This window comes from Equus przewalskii, chromosome 1, assembly GCF_037783145.1.
Source record: "Equus przewalskii isolate Varuska chromosome 1, EquPr2, whole genome shotgun sequence".
Taxonomy (NCBI): domain Eukaryota; kingdom Metazoa; phylum Chordata; class Mammalia; order Perissodactyla; family Equidae; genus Equus; species Equus przewalskii.
The window spans coordinates 172754544-172770561 of NC_091831.1; the positions used below are offsets into that span (position 1 = coordinate 172754544).

The 16018-nt window shown below is 42.1% G+C and overlaps 1 protein-coding gene across 1 annotated transcript in view; it reads right to left on the bottom strand.

Annotated features, from left to right (window-relative positions):
• SLC25A21 (solute carrier family 25 member 21) overlaps positions 1 to 16018 on the bottom strand; it is a 438847-nt gene that overhangs the window by 287820 nt on the left and 135009 nt on the right. The gene's annotated exons all lie outside the window — the stretch shown is intronic.

The following is a 16018-nucleotide window of genomic DNA, read 5'->3' on the forward strand; positions in this document are numbered from 1 at the left end:
TTGACCCTCTATTGGGACAAGTTAGGATATGAGTATATGACTTTCCTTTTAAAAAAGACAGAGAGCAAGAAAGAATGACCAAGAAAAAAAAATCACCATTGATATTTATCTTAAACTTCCTTAATTTCCAGCTTCTCTGGCAGCAAGTCAAGTTGCTGTCATAAAGTAGAACTATCAGTAAAAGCGGTTCCTGCAGAAAGGACACAGCACAGAATGTAGAACCACATAAGAAAGAGGACAATAGAAAAGACCAGCATTTTCTGTTCTCTAGGGCACACACAACCCCGAGTCTTGCCACAAAAGCGGGATCTGCCACCTGAGATTCCAGGCTCACATTTCCCCACAGGAAAATTGGTCATAAGCAGTCTAAGGGCCAGTGGGGACAGTGGATGTGAAAATCTCCATCAGCTCTTCATGAAAAGCAAAGGCCTGTCAAGCCATACAAGCCCTCACATCCCCCAACAGCACTGTCCTCAGCTCTCTCCATGGAACTGTCCCTAACTCTCTCCATGGAACTGTCCTCAGCTCTCTCCATGGAACTGTTCCCAGCTCTCTCCATGGAACTGTCCCCAACTCTCTTCATGGAACTGTCCCCAGCTATGTCTATGGAACTGTCCTCAGCTCTTTCCATGGAACTGTCCCCAGTTCTCTCCATGGAACTGTCCCCAGCTCTCTCCATGGAACTCATCCCAGCTCTCTCCATGGAACTCTCCCCAGCTCCCCCCATGGAACAGTCCCAAGCTCACTCTATGGAACTGTCCCCAGCTCTCTCCATGGAACTGTCCCGAGCTCTCTTCACGGAACTGATCTGTAGGTCTTCTTCCACTTTCTCATTTAGTAGTCCACCTCAAACTAAGGTTTATGCACTAAATGAGAGTCTGAAATTCTTTTTTGTTTAACTTACCATAGTTGGCTTTCAGGAGAAAGAAAAAAGAAATAGAATTAATTCTGTATGAGTTGCATGAAATGCTTATAAATTTATCCCCCAAAGAAACTTTCACTACCATGCCTACTATAGAATCTAATTCTAAGAATCTAAAATCAGCCACGTCCCGAGCTCTTTAACTTTATGGTCATAGGCGTGTTCCTACCCGCATGTGCTGGAAAACAAATCAGTGCAAATCATTCCATTCAACAGCTTACGGTTTTCCCTTCAAATGGACTCTAAAAAGTTAACTCCAACTGAAGCCTGTTTTATGTTAAAGCCCTAATAATGTAAATAGTCAAATGGAGCATTTTTAGTCATTAGCACTGAAAGAACATCACACACTGACTGCCTTACCTGGTATGAGCAAGGTGGGCTGCTTTCTGTACAAAGCTTGAGCACAATGGAGAACGCCCATCTGCCAGATTCCTGACTAACACTGGCCAGAAGTGGGAGGACTGTTAGCAGGGACCACTTGATGCGAGGTTGCAGCCCATCTCAGTTTTGGCTCCTCAAGCTTCACACCAGCTTTACATTATGCCAGACTGAAGCAGACAAGATGTGGCCCTGGCACGCGGCATTCATAACTTAGGAAATTGGCTGCTGGCTAGTGAAAGGCACGTGGAAGCAAACCCTTGGCACCACTGACTTCAAAAAGCATTTCTTAAGCCCTGTGTTCTATTATGAGAACTCCCGCCCTCTAGTAATAATAGGAGCCAAGAACTTTTCAGTGCTTAATTTTGCTAAGGCCTTACCAGCATTACATCATTAATTCCTCACAATAACCCTAGGAGGGAGGTAATATTATTAATCTCATTTTACAGATGAAGAAACTGAGGTTTGAAAAATTTAAGTAACTTGCCAGAAATCACACAGCTAGTAGCAGAGCCCAAATTTAAAACCAGGCCCACCTGATTCCAAAGTTCATGCCCTTAACCACTACATGACACAGCAAGTTAATGGTCTCTTCAGTGCTGCTCTTCAGTGGTCTCTTCTCCTAACCTGGGCTGTTCAGGCTGCTCCCCCTGTATGGCAGATACACCGAGGGAGAAGGATGCCCACCCAAAAGACACAGAAGGAAACAACTGTTTTGGGGTTTTCTCATTAACGTCAGTGCCTTGGACTTAGCCTACCTTAAACGGGACCCACAATTGTCTTGACAAGATCCTTGTGAGATTTGGGTGACACACCACATTTCTGCAGAGGTGGTGGAGTAGTTGGGTGTTCTATCAGTGGTCTCCATTTCTCATTTCACAAGGGCTCAAGCTATTCTTTTTTTCATATAAAGCAATATCAAAACAACACTAATGATTTATTGAGTGTCTAAATGTGTGAGGCCTTGGGCTGGGCACTTGACAGCTTGCTGGGGCCATGAAATGGCATCAGTAGTTATATCATCTCCACGAACTTAACCACCTGTGGGTGGAACCATGTGCCCCCCAGTGGATAAAACCCCTATGTTGACAGGTCAGAGAGGTCATATCACTCCCTCGACCCCCAGGATAGTACGAATAGCACTGTTGCTTGGACATTATTCTGAGAAACGAGCCTTTTTACATCTGGCTCAGGCCCTGAGTCAGCAACTCGATACATACACTCAAGGTACGCTAAGGAGAAACTATTAACCATGCAAACTAGCCCCAAATGGCCTTTCTGATTATTTGCGAGCATGCAGGTGGCTTGGAGAAGAGGACTGCAATTCTAGAATGTTAGGTTTTGTAGTATGAGAAAATCATAACTTTTTTTTCCAGGAACTTGTTTTGCCACAGATTTAAGGCAGTAATTTGTTACAGGCAAGACATTTATAGGGGCTGCGTTATCGAAGCTAGAATCATCAAGAAATTCTATCAGAAGACACAATGTTTAAGTCCAGGTCTAATTACGGCAATCATTGCTTTTTTGTTTCCTTTGCAGAGATCCACTTAATCCCATCTCTTAGTGTGGGCACAAGCTGACAGTTGCATGACAAGGAATGTTTCCCTTTGTAAAAAACCCACTTCCTTTCTGTGTAGTTTTAGCCTAATTGAAATGTTTCCTATTAAGCTCAATCAAGGCAGCAATTATCTAATTACTCACTTATGCTTTTCCAGCCAAAAATTTGCCTAAGCTGGTATATTGGAATGAGAGAGAACATATTTATTATTGCTTTTACATTTTCCTGTTTGGCTTTAGACAGTAATCATAAACATTTACTTCTAGCTCACCAGCATATATATAATTAATACTGCTATTTTCTATAAAATTGTATCACTGTAAAAAGTTACAGCCCTGTGCCAAAGGTAACCCTGTCTATGAAATATGTTTTAAAAGACTTGTGGTCATGCTACATGAATGGTGTCATTGGAGAAGGGTAATAAGGAAAGAGGCTAGTGAAAACAAATCACAAACATATATTCAATCATTTCAAAGCCATGAGCTTTATGGCTTTATGAAATAAAAAGTGAATAACAGATTTAATTGAGAAAATAATTTTTATAGCATCGCTTTAAAGAAACATGTATCCTGTATGTCTGGATTTTCTGTTGATACAAATCCCTTGGGTCTCAAGATGATCACAACCAGTCAACAACACAGGTGGTCCACACTTTTTAGGTATAAATTAGAGACATATATCATTAAAACCAGAATTAATTTTAGAGTTAGTGACCCTATGAGGTCACTCCTGATTAACTCAATTTTGATTGAGGTTGTACCAAAGCACAACGGACAAATTGGGTATGAGAGATTGATATTTTCATTTCCAGACAATAAATTTCATTGTTGTTTTCATCATAAATGTTAACTAACGTGGGACTAATACAGCTCTCTGTGTGGAAAAAGATCCCCAGAAAACTTGCCTACTTCAGGGTGAATTTATAAGGAGAGAAAGGAACACTTCATCAATCCCCTAAATGTGGCCACCTGACGATCTCTCACCCAAGTTTACGATAAAGCCAGAAAATCACTACACTCAACAAGAGAAAAATAAGTCTATAAGGAAAACATTCCATTTACTGGAAGGAGATGAGTTTATGCATTATGTTGGTAAAGAGAAGAGCTTTTCTTCACTTACACGTAATGCTGAATGAGCCACGGACAGTATTAGTAAGCTCAGAGACAGCCAGTCCTCTCCAAAGAAGACACTGCACTTCCTAACAACTGATTTCTCTCAAGTATCCTCTGAGTGATGACTGTTTAATAAAATTAGCCCGAGTGGCCAGACATTGGGGGTAGGGGAGATGTGCCCCAAACCTGTTATGCTATCTGCTTCACGGTTTTGGAAAGATGTCTAGAAAAAGAAAATGCATTATATCTTAAAGGTGGCCCCCAAAATTCTGCACTCTGCTCTGTTTATTCCCTTCGGGAGAGGAGGGCAAGGACAAAAGGCAGAGAAAAGGAGAGGAGCCAATTTCTTTGCGAGAAGGAGACTAAAGTAATCAGACACTTCCGTTTCCTGGTCCTTATTCAGGAACTTGGAAGTTCGGGAAGTGTATTCAATAAAACAGCTGGAAATGGATTTTGTTTCTTCATGTGACTGCTGACTGAAGAGGACACGTAAGTCTCAACATTCTGATTCATCCCCGCTGCTCTTTCTCTAAGCAGTTTTAGACACTCTAGAGAGGAACTAAAGTAAATTCACTTTACAGTAGGCAGAACAGGAGCCTGGGGTATTGGGTGAACCGACCATCATCTGAGAACAACACAGAGACCAGCGCTCTCGCCCATCCATCTAGACCTGCTCTCAGCCAACCCTGAGCAGCACGAGATTCAGCGAGCGGCAGGTCCACTCAATCCACAACACTTCTCCACACACAGGCCCACCAACCCCCTGCTTAGTGCCAGCAACAAACAAAAGGAAACAAGCCATTAAACCAACGTGGTCCTTGTTTCCAACACGATTTCGCTCTTGAAATGTTCAAGTTGAGTTACCATTGCCTTTATTTCCCTTCTTACTTTGCGCTGGTTCTCGTATTTCTGTCCTTCCTCCACTGCATAATTCAATAGAACTAATTATGTCTTTAAAAATAGTTAAATAAGCAAATGACTGAAGTTCTCTTTCCGGTTTGCCTGATGCTGGGTCAAATGGCTCCTCAAGTTTGTCTGAAACGATAACCTTGCATGTCTGGCCAGAGTCTTCTATTGGGATTATTTGTATGATGTTCCATTATACTTCCCAAAGTGTGTTGAAGGGGTGCTGTTTGATCCAATTTAAAGCAATACTGGCTAGCAAATCTCAGGATCATAGACTTTTAGCACTATAAAAAAGTAAATATCCCATAGTTTCTTAATTACAATTGTGAATTCTCCAAATATGTTTATTCTCAATTTTCCATTTGTGAATTACTTTTCTATTTTGTGCAATTTTTATATCTGATTGGTCTGTTATTTTGCCTATAATGAGAATGCTTTTCAGGTTTTTATAATAGTCAAGGCTTTGGCAGAGAGAACATGTACAAAATCATAACTTCTCTTTTATTCTAAAAATGCAAATTAAATATTAGTGCCTTTAAGTCTCTGACTATCAGTCATGGGCTGCCTCTGATAAATGAAACTATTTGCTTTTCATCCGTCTATTAAGATCTTACAAATCAAAGTTATTCAAAACAAAGAGCACCTACATGGACAAGTCTAATATTAAAAGCTTTTCACTTGTCATTGCCCAGGTTAAAAATATGTCATACAGTTTACAGCGCATAAAACATTATAACCCTGGCTACATGTTGGAATTACCTGGAAGCATTTTAAAAACACTGATGGGTCCCAGCCCAAGAGATTCTGATTTAACTGGTATATGGTGTGCCTGAGTATCAGGCCTTTAAAACACTCACCAGGTGATTCTAATGTACGTCCAAGGGGGAGGACCACTGCTTTAGGACGAAAGGATACAAACACACACATGCACAACTAATGGATCTGAAATTTTTCCTTCCAGTGCCCTACCATTAGTTTGAGGTGAAAGTGTTCCAGTCATTCATTCATTTGACATCAATATCATTTATGTCCACTGTATAGGCCACAAAATGCCACGTCTTTCATTACCTAATTGGTCCCAAAAACAAAGAAAACGTCTTCTTGCAAAAAAAGAAAAAAGAGAGAAATTTGGGAAGAAAAGCTAGTTTGGAGAGAAAAATAGTGCGGTAGGCAAAATAACAGCCCCCAAAGATGTCCTATCTTAAGCCCTCGAGCCTGTAAATATATTTCTGTATGTGGTACAAAGAATTTTGCAGAAGTGATTAAATTAAGGGCCTGAGATGGGAATAGTATCCTGGATTATCCAGGTGGGCCCAATGTAATCACAGGGATCCTTAAAATAAGAATATTTCCCAACTGTGGTCAGAGGAAGTCCCGACTACAGAATAAAGGCACAGAGAGATGCAACGTTGCTGCGTTTGAAGATGAAGGAATGAAGCCATGAGCCAAGGAATGCAGGAGGTCTCCAGAAGCTGGAAAATGACAAGGAAACATGTTCTTTCCTGGACACACCTGAAAGAACACAGGTCTGCTGACACCTTCAGCTGGGCCCGGGGAGACCCACGTTGAACTTCTGAACTACAGAACTATTAGATAAAAATTTGTGTCATTTTAAACCACCAAGTTTGTGGCAGTTTGTTATGGCAGCAATCAGACACTAGTACAGATACTGATGTTAATTTTGAATCTCCAGAATCATCAGGCAGAGGTAGGGGTCTGGGGAAGGTTAAGTGGAGTCATAAGATGCACCTCGCTGACCTCCAACCACAGGGAGCATGAATGACCTAGGGCCTCAGTGCTGCCCTGAACTCCATCTGGGTGTTTGTGCAGAGACCGTGCCTGCTACAGCTTCTCCCAGCTAACACCTGAGCCGGTGGCATCGCTGAGGCAGGCAGGTCCCTGGGAGCCCTGAGCTCCTCTGACTGCTGCTTGGGCCAGAGGACTCCACTTGGTGGTAGCCGGGCCGACCCTTCCTGAGACTGCACTGCCATCTAGGACCTTCCACCCCACCTTCTCTTCCTCTCACCTCCCCTCAAGGGCAGATTTGCACAGGGGTCAGACAACCCTCCCCCCTCGCCTGGTTGCCTCCCCATTTTCTCCCACAGGAGTTTCCTCCAGGATCAGCTACATAATTTGAGTACAAAATTAAAATATGGACCCTTTGCCCAAAAATCACTAGGAATTTCAGGATAGGGATAGCAGAGTGTTAAACCAAGCGTTCCAAATGCAGGGCCTTGTGCGCCTGCACAGGCAGCTCGCCCCTGAGGCCGGCCCTGGGATGTTCCAGTAAAATCCTGCATGTCTAATCCCAGTGTGGCGTGCGCTTGGAGGACCCTGACGAAGAGAACATTCTAGTACAGTTCCTCCAAAATGAGCTCCTCTGGGCATCACACCTGACTGTGATCAAGTGAGTGGAAGCCACACCGAGTTTCATTCGGCCCTTCCAAGCCTCTGGTAGAGTTTTTAAATTATTTTTATTGATTCAAGCTAGTTTTTTCAATTTTGAGGTTTCCCTTTTCTAAAACAAACAATACATAATGTTTAAGAAGCAGGATGAGTTTTTGAGCCAAGCTCACTGGAAAGAAAATATGTAGCGAGGGGCTGGCCCGGTGGCATAGTGGTTGAGGTTGTGCACTCTGCTTTGGCAGTTTGGGGTTCACTGGTTCAGATCCTGGGTGCACCTACACATCACTCATCAAGCCATGCTGTGGGGGTGCCCCACATACAAAGTAGAGGAAGATAGGCACAGATGTTAGCTCAGCGACAGTCTTCCTCACCAAAAATAAATAAATAAAGTAGTGAGAATTATAGTTGTGGTTGCATTTTACTTGAAATAAACACCAAGACAAAATTCAGGCAGTAAAACTCACAAACACATTCCTTCATTTCATATTTAAAGAAAAGGAGCTGGAAACAGCTACAGAGCTACTTAGAGGAAAGGACTAAAACGCCCTCCCTCTGCTCCCCTTTGCAAGTCCAAGCGCGATTACTTTTTGGGAAGGTGTTTTCCAAATGTTTGGCAATTTTAAATATCAGGGCAAAACTACGTGGCCTTTAGCAACCTCTCTAGGCCTCAGTGTCCTGAGAAGTTGGAGCCTATGTACTCTCTGTGATCCCTTTCAGCAACAAAATGCTTTGAATTCGTGAAAAACAACTGCTTTAGTCGAGTCTGTGAGTTTTTATTACATTATCATAGATTCTTCCTCAGTGTATATTCTACCTGGAAATGTGTGTCTTTTCAGGGTTTTCCAAAGAAACTGAGTTGCTTAGTACTCCTGTCTTTAGGACTAATTAAGGCATTAGAAGTGAGATAAGAAAATGGAAATGAAAAATGCAGTTGCTGGAGTGTTCAAATGATTAGCCCAAATCCCGGTTGGTTAAAGACAGGCTCTTGACAGGAACTTGAGTCTCTTGACTGTTTATCATATTTCCTTGTCTGTGCAATGCTGCCTCTCGGAGTTTGTCATCACAAAGAGCCATGTTGTTAGATTTTGCACTTTTGCAATATCAATTTAATAGATTAACATTTTTCAGTTAAATATATTCCCTTAGAGAGTGCACAGCTCTGACCAGAACATTGGATTCCCCAGGCAGCCCAAGCATGCTAATAATTTGGCCCCTTCAAACTGATGTTATTTAAATATTCACCTACCACTCATGTGAACTAAGCACTGGCGGGAGGAGGGCCACCACGTCCCCATTTGTCCACCAAAGGCCTTCAGGTAACAGGACCCACTGTCCTTGGAAGCAGCCATCATCCGTTGCTATTGTCCTTTACCTTTGGCGGTCCCACCCTAAGCAACTCATCCATACAGGTCACCTTTTGTGTAATGTGTTGGTGCCCTGGCTAGCTACCTCACTGCCCCGCTCTTCATCCAGCCTTGATATTATACAACAAGTTTTCCTTTAAGTCCATTTCCTTTTTATAATTTGAGGCAACAAGTAGGGGTGAAATGATGGCTCCCACATGATAAGTGCACTGTGAAATTTTAAAACATTTGTTTCAGGTTTTTCTCTTTATCTGTAATTTATCTCAGAGGTTTAGATATGGAGAGAACTCATACGTCTCTTTGAGCGAGAAAACTCAGGCCAAAGGAAAACTAGAACCATATATATATATATATATATATATATATATATATATATATATAGTATTATTAAAAGACTTGCATTTATTGAGTTGAAGTCTACAGGAAGAATATGTCTTAAAATATCATATTTTGAGACTATTTGGCATTGCCTGGGACAGGAATACTAACAGGAAGATAGGACACTTAATTTTATGTGGGATCCATGCCAGCTACTATGAATCACGCCAAACCTTTTGTCTCCTCCTCAGGAACAAAGATGCTTTATTAGCTGATGATCTTGTCCCAAACTTGCCCAGTTTATCAGAAAATTGCATAGAGAATCTAAACACGGGAAAATCTTTAAGAAAGCAGTATGATAGTCAACGTGTTGTTCAGATCTTGGAATAGTCACCTGCTGCATTTTGAGCATTATTGTAGGTGAGCCACCTACAAAGTCAGCTAAAACTGGCAGAGCCTGGTTTCCAACCCACATCTCCAAGTTCTTAACCATTCTACTACACAACCTCTCCAACTACTCTTTGTTTCTATCATTACCATAGCTGGCTTCCAGTCTCCCTGCCTTCACACTCTATCACACTCCTGTGATTCTCTTGGTTAATGTCTTCATTAACACCAGAAATCTTTGTATCTACCTTTTCTATTCAGCTAACTTCCATCTCCTGGTCCACTGAATCTTCATTGTCCTGGTCCTCTGTGCTTCACTCGATCCTAACATTGAAGTCATGTTAGCCTGCCTTGATCAGGTCTTCACAGACGCTCAGCATCAGATACTAATGACGTCCTACTGAATTTGTTATAGTATAAAACAGTGGTGAGAAAAAGAGCCTCTGGAGCCAGATGCCCAGGTTTCAAAGCCCAGATTCTCTACTTTCTAACTTAGGCAAATTACTTAACCTTTTTGTGACTCTGTTTCCTCACCTGCAAAATAGGGATAAAAACACATTGTTGTGACCAGCAAATGCAAATTACTGATTAATCCTGTTTGTTCTCCTTTATACTGTTTGAATGTTACTCTCTCTCATTAAGTTCTCACAAGTTGCTGCCTGTATGAGGAAATGGCCTCACAGAGAACTTATAAGCAGTGAAGCCAAAACAATCAGGTAAAGGAATAAAGGAGAAAACAATGGGATGAAGAGGGAGAGTGGTCCCAGAAATCAGTCAGCCAGGCAGTCAGCATTTGCTTAGACTCACAGGTGAAGTGACAGGTCCAGGGGCTCTGTCTCCTCAAAGCGTCTTCACACAGGAATGTGATGACAAATATTACAGAGTACATGAAATGAAGGAAAAATGAGGTTCAAAATGAGGACCAATTAACTTAAAAGAAAGGAGAAAGAATGGAGCCTTGGAGTTGTTTCTACTTCCACTGAGGAGTGTGTGACTTCACTAAGGCAAAAGGAAGGAATGAGAGGGAAGAGACGCCCCGAGCTCGGTAGGAAAGCGGGCGGTACCCTGAACCACAGGACAATTTGTTCTCAGAACTGGAACCAAAGCAAAGTCAGTGAAGGATTACGTTGTGGGAACCCTGATGATAAACACGCTCAAGATGAAGGAGAGCTCCCCTCCCCTAATACTGTGGGTACCAAAATTGAAAACAGGATGATGTAATTTGTAGAAATGGAACTATATAGGATTCAGCTTGATATTAACTGAACCCTGCGAGGTGCCAGGCCCTGAGACGTGGTCTGTAACCTTGCAGAGCTACATACCAGAGGAGAGGCAGCCTTCCTAAAGCGGTGAGCAAAAGAGTAAAAGTTGGTGGGGAGAGGAGGCCAAACTGAGGAGGACTTCTGGTAGGAAGAGCTAGTTTACACTTAGCTGTGGATAACAAGGACAAGTTACACAGTTCGTAAGTGAAACCGAACTTGGCAATAAAATTACTATGCAAAATAAATATAAATATTACTTCAAAATACGCATGAAATGGAAATTAAACACTTGATTGAAGAGACACAAAGTACGATTTAAAACTATACTATTTAAACTTGCGTAAAGTGCTTTCATTCATGTTTTATACACTTCAAGGCACTGACTGAAGCCTAAAGCAACCTTAGGAGAGCCTGCTCTTATCCCCATTTTACAAACGAGAAATCTAGGGAACAGAGAGGTTAACAGCCTTGCCTACGGTTACACAAACAAAGCCGGCTTCAATTCCGGAACCCATTTCTCTGGATTCTTGTCTACGATGCTGTGGGCCCACTCAGCATTTTCCTAAAGTGTGAGTTCGGGAACACTAGTTCTGTAGACTGTTAGTAAGTTTCTATTTTATGGTAAAATACGTCTTGGAAGTGCCGGGTGAGCAGAGAGAAACAAGTATCTTACTGAGACTTCTCAGAGCCTCAAAAATGATCAAGTACAATGTGAATTTCCAAGTAGGGTACATGGAATATGGCTTTTCTTAAACTTATTTGATCACAGAACCCTTTTTTCATGGACTGTCTCTTGGACTTAGAATAATACGGAATATGTGAAAAATGTTGCACCAGTGTGCACTGAGGTGAGCAAAAAGCTGGACAGGTTTTGAGTATGGACAGAGAAATAGAATTTTGAGGTAGAAAAGTTATGATAAGATGATTCTGGAATAAATTATTCACCTAGAACACCTTGCCGTTAGGCAGAAAAGAGCTGGTGTGCCTAAACTATACCATCGCATCTCTGTAAACATCTAGGCAACACTAAGTCTGGATAAGGATGGGCATGTATACTTCATTATGGAGAATTCAGATATAACTAACGTCTAGAGGTAGCATTTGGTGTGAACTGTGTGCCAAAGAAGAGCCTATTTATTACATCTGAACATGGCTGAGGGGAAATATTCAAACTGGAAAGAAAGTGTCATCAGGGAAAACTGAAAAGGTTGTGGTCTAACACCTGTCGAAGCAGATGGCTTCAGAGTTCACAAGGGGAGGGAGGAGGTAATGGCAAATTCACGAATATCTTATTTGTAATACTTGTGTTATTATTCATTGTCTTCCCCCACTTGAGTTAAAACTTCTAAAGGACAGAGATTTTTGTTATTTTTTTTTCCCCACTGATCTACCCTGAGTCGAGAATAGCACCTGGTACAGAGTAGGAGATCAATAAACATGGAATGAATGAAAGAAACCCAACATACTCAAGTCAGAATCTTTGATCTCTCCTCCCTCCCACTCACCCCCACCCACCCAGAACAAATCTTCCCCACATTTTCCATCTTAGTTAATGACAACTCCAGTTGACCTCGTTCCTCAGCCCGAAAACTCGGAAGATTACCTTCACTCCTCTTTTTCTCACACTCTCCTCCAATCAAATGGCAAACCGAATCAAGCCCACATTCATAAGTATCCCAATTCTGATCTCTTCTTCCCACCCCCAGTGCTGCCACCCTCATCTAAACCACCGCCAGCTCTTACCTGGCCTATTTCAATAGGCTCCTAATTATTCTCCATTTCCTCTCTCACACCCTGCCACTCTCTCTTCTTCACACAGCAGCCAGAATTATCTTTTTCAGTTATAAATCAGGTTCCATTACTCCCATGTCCAAAACCCTCCAATGGCTTTCCATCACACTCAGAATTAAACCGGAAGTCCTTACAAGGCCGTGACCTAGCCCTGCCCTGCTCTCGTTGCAGCCTCAGCTCCCCTGTGTCCCTCTCACTCACTGTACTCCAGGCTCACTGGACTCCTTGCCGTCCGGGGCTTTCTTCCCCCAGAGATCCATAGCCTATTCCCTCCTTACTTCAGGGCTCCGCTCAGATGCCACCTTGCCCAAGACCTCCTCTGACCACACTGTGGAAAAGAGCAGCCTCACCACCACGACTCACTCCAGCCTTTTACTTTTTTTCATAGCACCTACCCCTCTCCGATTTTTTTTTTAAAGATTTTATTTTTTTTTTTCGTTTTTCTCCCCAAAGCCCCCCGGTACATAGTTGTATATTCTTCGTTGTGGGTCCTTCTAGTTGTGGCATGTGGGACGCTGCCTCAGCATGGCTTGATGAGCAGTGCCATGTCCGCGCCCAGGATTCGAACCAACGAAACACTGGGCCACCTGCAGCAGAGCGCGCGAACTTAACCACTCGGCCACGGGGCCAGCCCCCCCTCTCTGATTTTTATACGGCTATTTGTTTGTTTTCTGTCTCTATACCTCACTAGAATGCAAGCTCCATAAAACTGGAGACTTTGTTTTGCTAAGCTGTAGCTTCAGCACACAGAACAGTGCCTGGCACTCTGTAGCCTCTGAAAAAATGTGCTAAATGAGAGAATTGCTAACATTTATCAAGTGCTTATTATATGCCAGGACCTTTAAGTGCATCATTTCACGTGAACTTTAAGAGGCAGTTAGTATTATTAACCCATTTTACAGTTGAAGAAATTCATGCCCTGAGAAGTTAAGTAACTTGCTCAAGGGCACACGTGCAGCAAGTAAAGGAATCCGGATTTAAACCCAAGTAGACCAACTCTGGCTCTGAACCTCTGTGCTCCACATTCTACTTACATTGCTCTGAAGAACACGTATCAGTCATTCTAATATTCTTGTCTTCATGATAGTTCCAGGAAGTGTATCTTCTCCCTACTTTCCTTCCTCTTTCTTCCTTTTGTCCCTTGGTCAGGAACCCACATAACTGGGCCCACATGCTAAGCCCTGTGACTGGTGCTGGCGATGCAAATTTAAACAAGACACATTCCCCACTCATAAAGAGCTGCCCTGTACAGAGGGGAAAGCAGACCCAGAAAAAAATAATTCCAAGATAGGTATTTATTTTCTCTTGTAGAAAATGGGAATTATTTTACTCAATGTATTTTTATTTTCCACCTTGAATTAAACAGTAAGAAATTTTAGTCAAAGTCATTGTCTAAATCTGCTTGTCTCAATTGCCCCAAAACATGTAAACGCCATATTTTTTTTTTCTTGCAAGTTGTTTCTGGCTCTTTGGAAAGGAGATGTGATGTAAAAAGTAAATGACATAAAATATTAAGTATTTCATTGTTCCTTAAACAAATACTTATTGATATTTATCATCAAGGCACAGCTCTAGTCCCCGTGAGAAATTAAGAATGGCTGTCACACGGCAACTACGCCTCGGTGTGTTCATAGTCAGGCTGGGGGACACAGAAGAAATTACTGCAGGGCATGACCCCGAGAAGCATCATAAGGAAAGTACAGGGTCTGATGTGTTTCCTGCAGAGAATTGGGTCCTCTGGGTGGGATGATGGAGATTTAAATGTAGAGAGCCCAGCACCAGGGCTTTCCTCTGAGCCATGCTTCTCCACCCTGCTCACCGAGCTATGTGAATTTAGCACTGGTAATACTATAAAGTAGAAAGTTCTCAGACATTTTGATGTAAACTATCCAAATGCTTTATTTTTTGTGGAATTGTTAAGAGCTCTCTCAAACCTATGAGCTTTCTCTGCATACAGGTCTGGTCTTCAGGGTTATACCCTGATCAGACTTTTAAAGATCTTATATGACTTACACAGCCAGCCCTGCTGGCCAGTCGTTAAGATCCAGCGCTCTCACGGCTGCAGCTCGCGTTGTTTCCTGGTCAGGGACTCACACCACACGTCCATCGGTTGTCATGATGTGGCGGCTACATGTTGCTGTGATGCTGAAAGCTATGCCATTGGTATTTCAAACAACAGCAGGGTCACCTTTGGTGCACAGGTTTCAGTGAAGCTTCTAGACTAAGGCAGACTAGGAAGAAAGACCTGGCCACCCACTTCCAAAACCCTAGGAATAGCAGTGCTGCATTGCCCGATAGAGCACCAGAAGGTGAGAGGACAGTGCAAAAAGACCAAGTAGGATTGCACTCAGCTGTCCGCATGGTCGCCAGGAGTCAGCATCCACTCGATGGCACTAACAACAAAAGATTTACATGGAAAGAAGGAGTACACATTCTTCCCTACTTCCTACCTGTGTAACTGAGCAAGTTACTTAACTTCTCTGTACCCCCTCTGTAAAACGGAGTTAATAGGTGTATCTACAGCATCCTGATAGGTGCTGAGGGTACAAAGATGACAAAAAAGCAAGAAGAAAACTGAGAGCAGTTAATCAGATAAAATGCAATAACATTCAGGTGAAACTATTACAAACTATACATAATAGCGCTAGTGAGTATAGTGTAAATAGTGAATACAGTATATACTATATACAACAACCATGTGTCCTTATTAGAGCTAAGGGTTAGTCCATGGTATTCTGCTGCAGTCTTTCCATTATGTCTACCATTCAAAAACTATGGTGTAGCAACAGAGCTTCAGTGATTATCTGCATTTTTAAAAGGTAATAGATATGATGAAAAACTGTCTGGCAGTACCTACTAAAGCTGAACATTTCTATAGTTCTCAGTAATTCCCTCCCCTCATTATATACCCAACAGAAACATTCATACGTTCACCAACAGACTTTTATAAGAATATTAATAACAGCACTATTCGTAAGAGGTAAGAACTGGAAACAACCTAAATACTCATCAACATAAATTGTCGTATATTCACTTGACACTAGACAGCAATTATAATGAACGTGCATGCAATAACATGGATGAATTTCACAGGCACAGTGTTGAGCAAGGCAGCCAGATACAAAGGAGTACACATTTTATGACTATCTAAATAATGGTCAAAAACAGCAAAACTAATCTACGATGTTAGGAGTTAGGATAGTGGTTTCTTAGGGGTTGCAGTAATTAGAAGGAGTTACAAGGGGGGGCTTCTGGGATGCTGGTAAGATCTGTTTCTTGCTCCAAGCTCTAGTCAGGTGGGCATGTGCAGTTGGTAAAAATTCACCAAACTGTACACTTAAGATATGTACTCTTCTTAATGTATGTTATTTTTAAATAAAACACTGCCTGTCAAACTGTTGTAGTCCTCTTCACTGTCCCAACACCCAGGGCACATGTTTCTTAGCTTTGTGTGTCACTCCGCCCAACAACAAGGACTCTGAAAACCCACCAAATTTAAGTTGTAATAATCTTTCCTTCTGTAAGCAAAATGCCAGTGGAGAGTATTGCTGTAAACCACTCTCAGAATCAATATTTTCTTTGACTACGATTAGCTCATTGGTGCCACAAGTTCT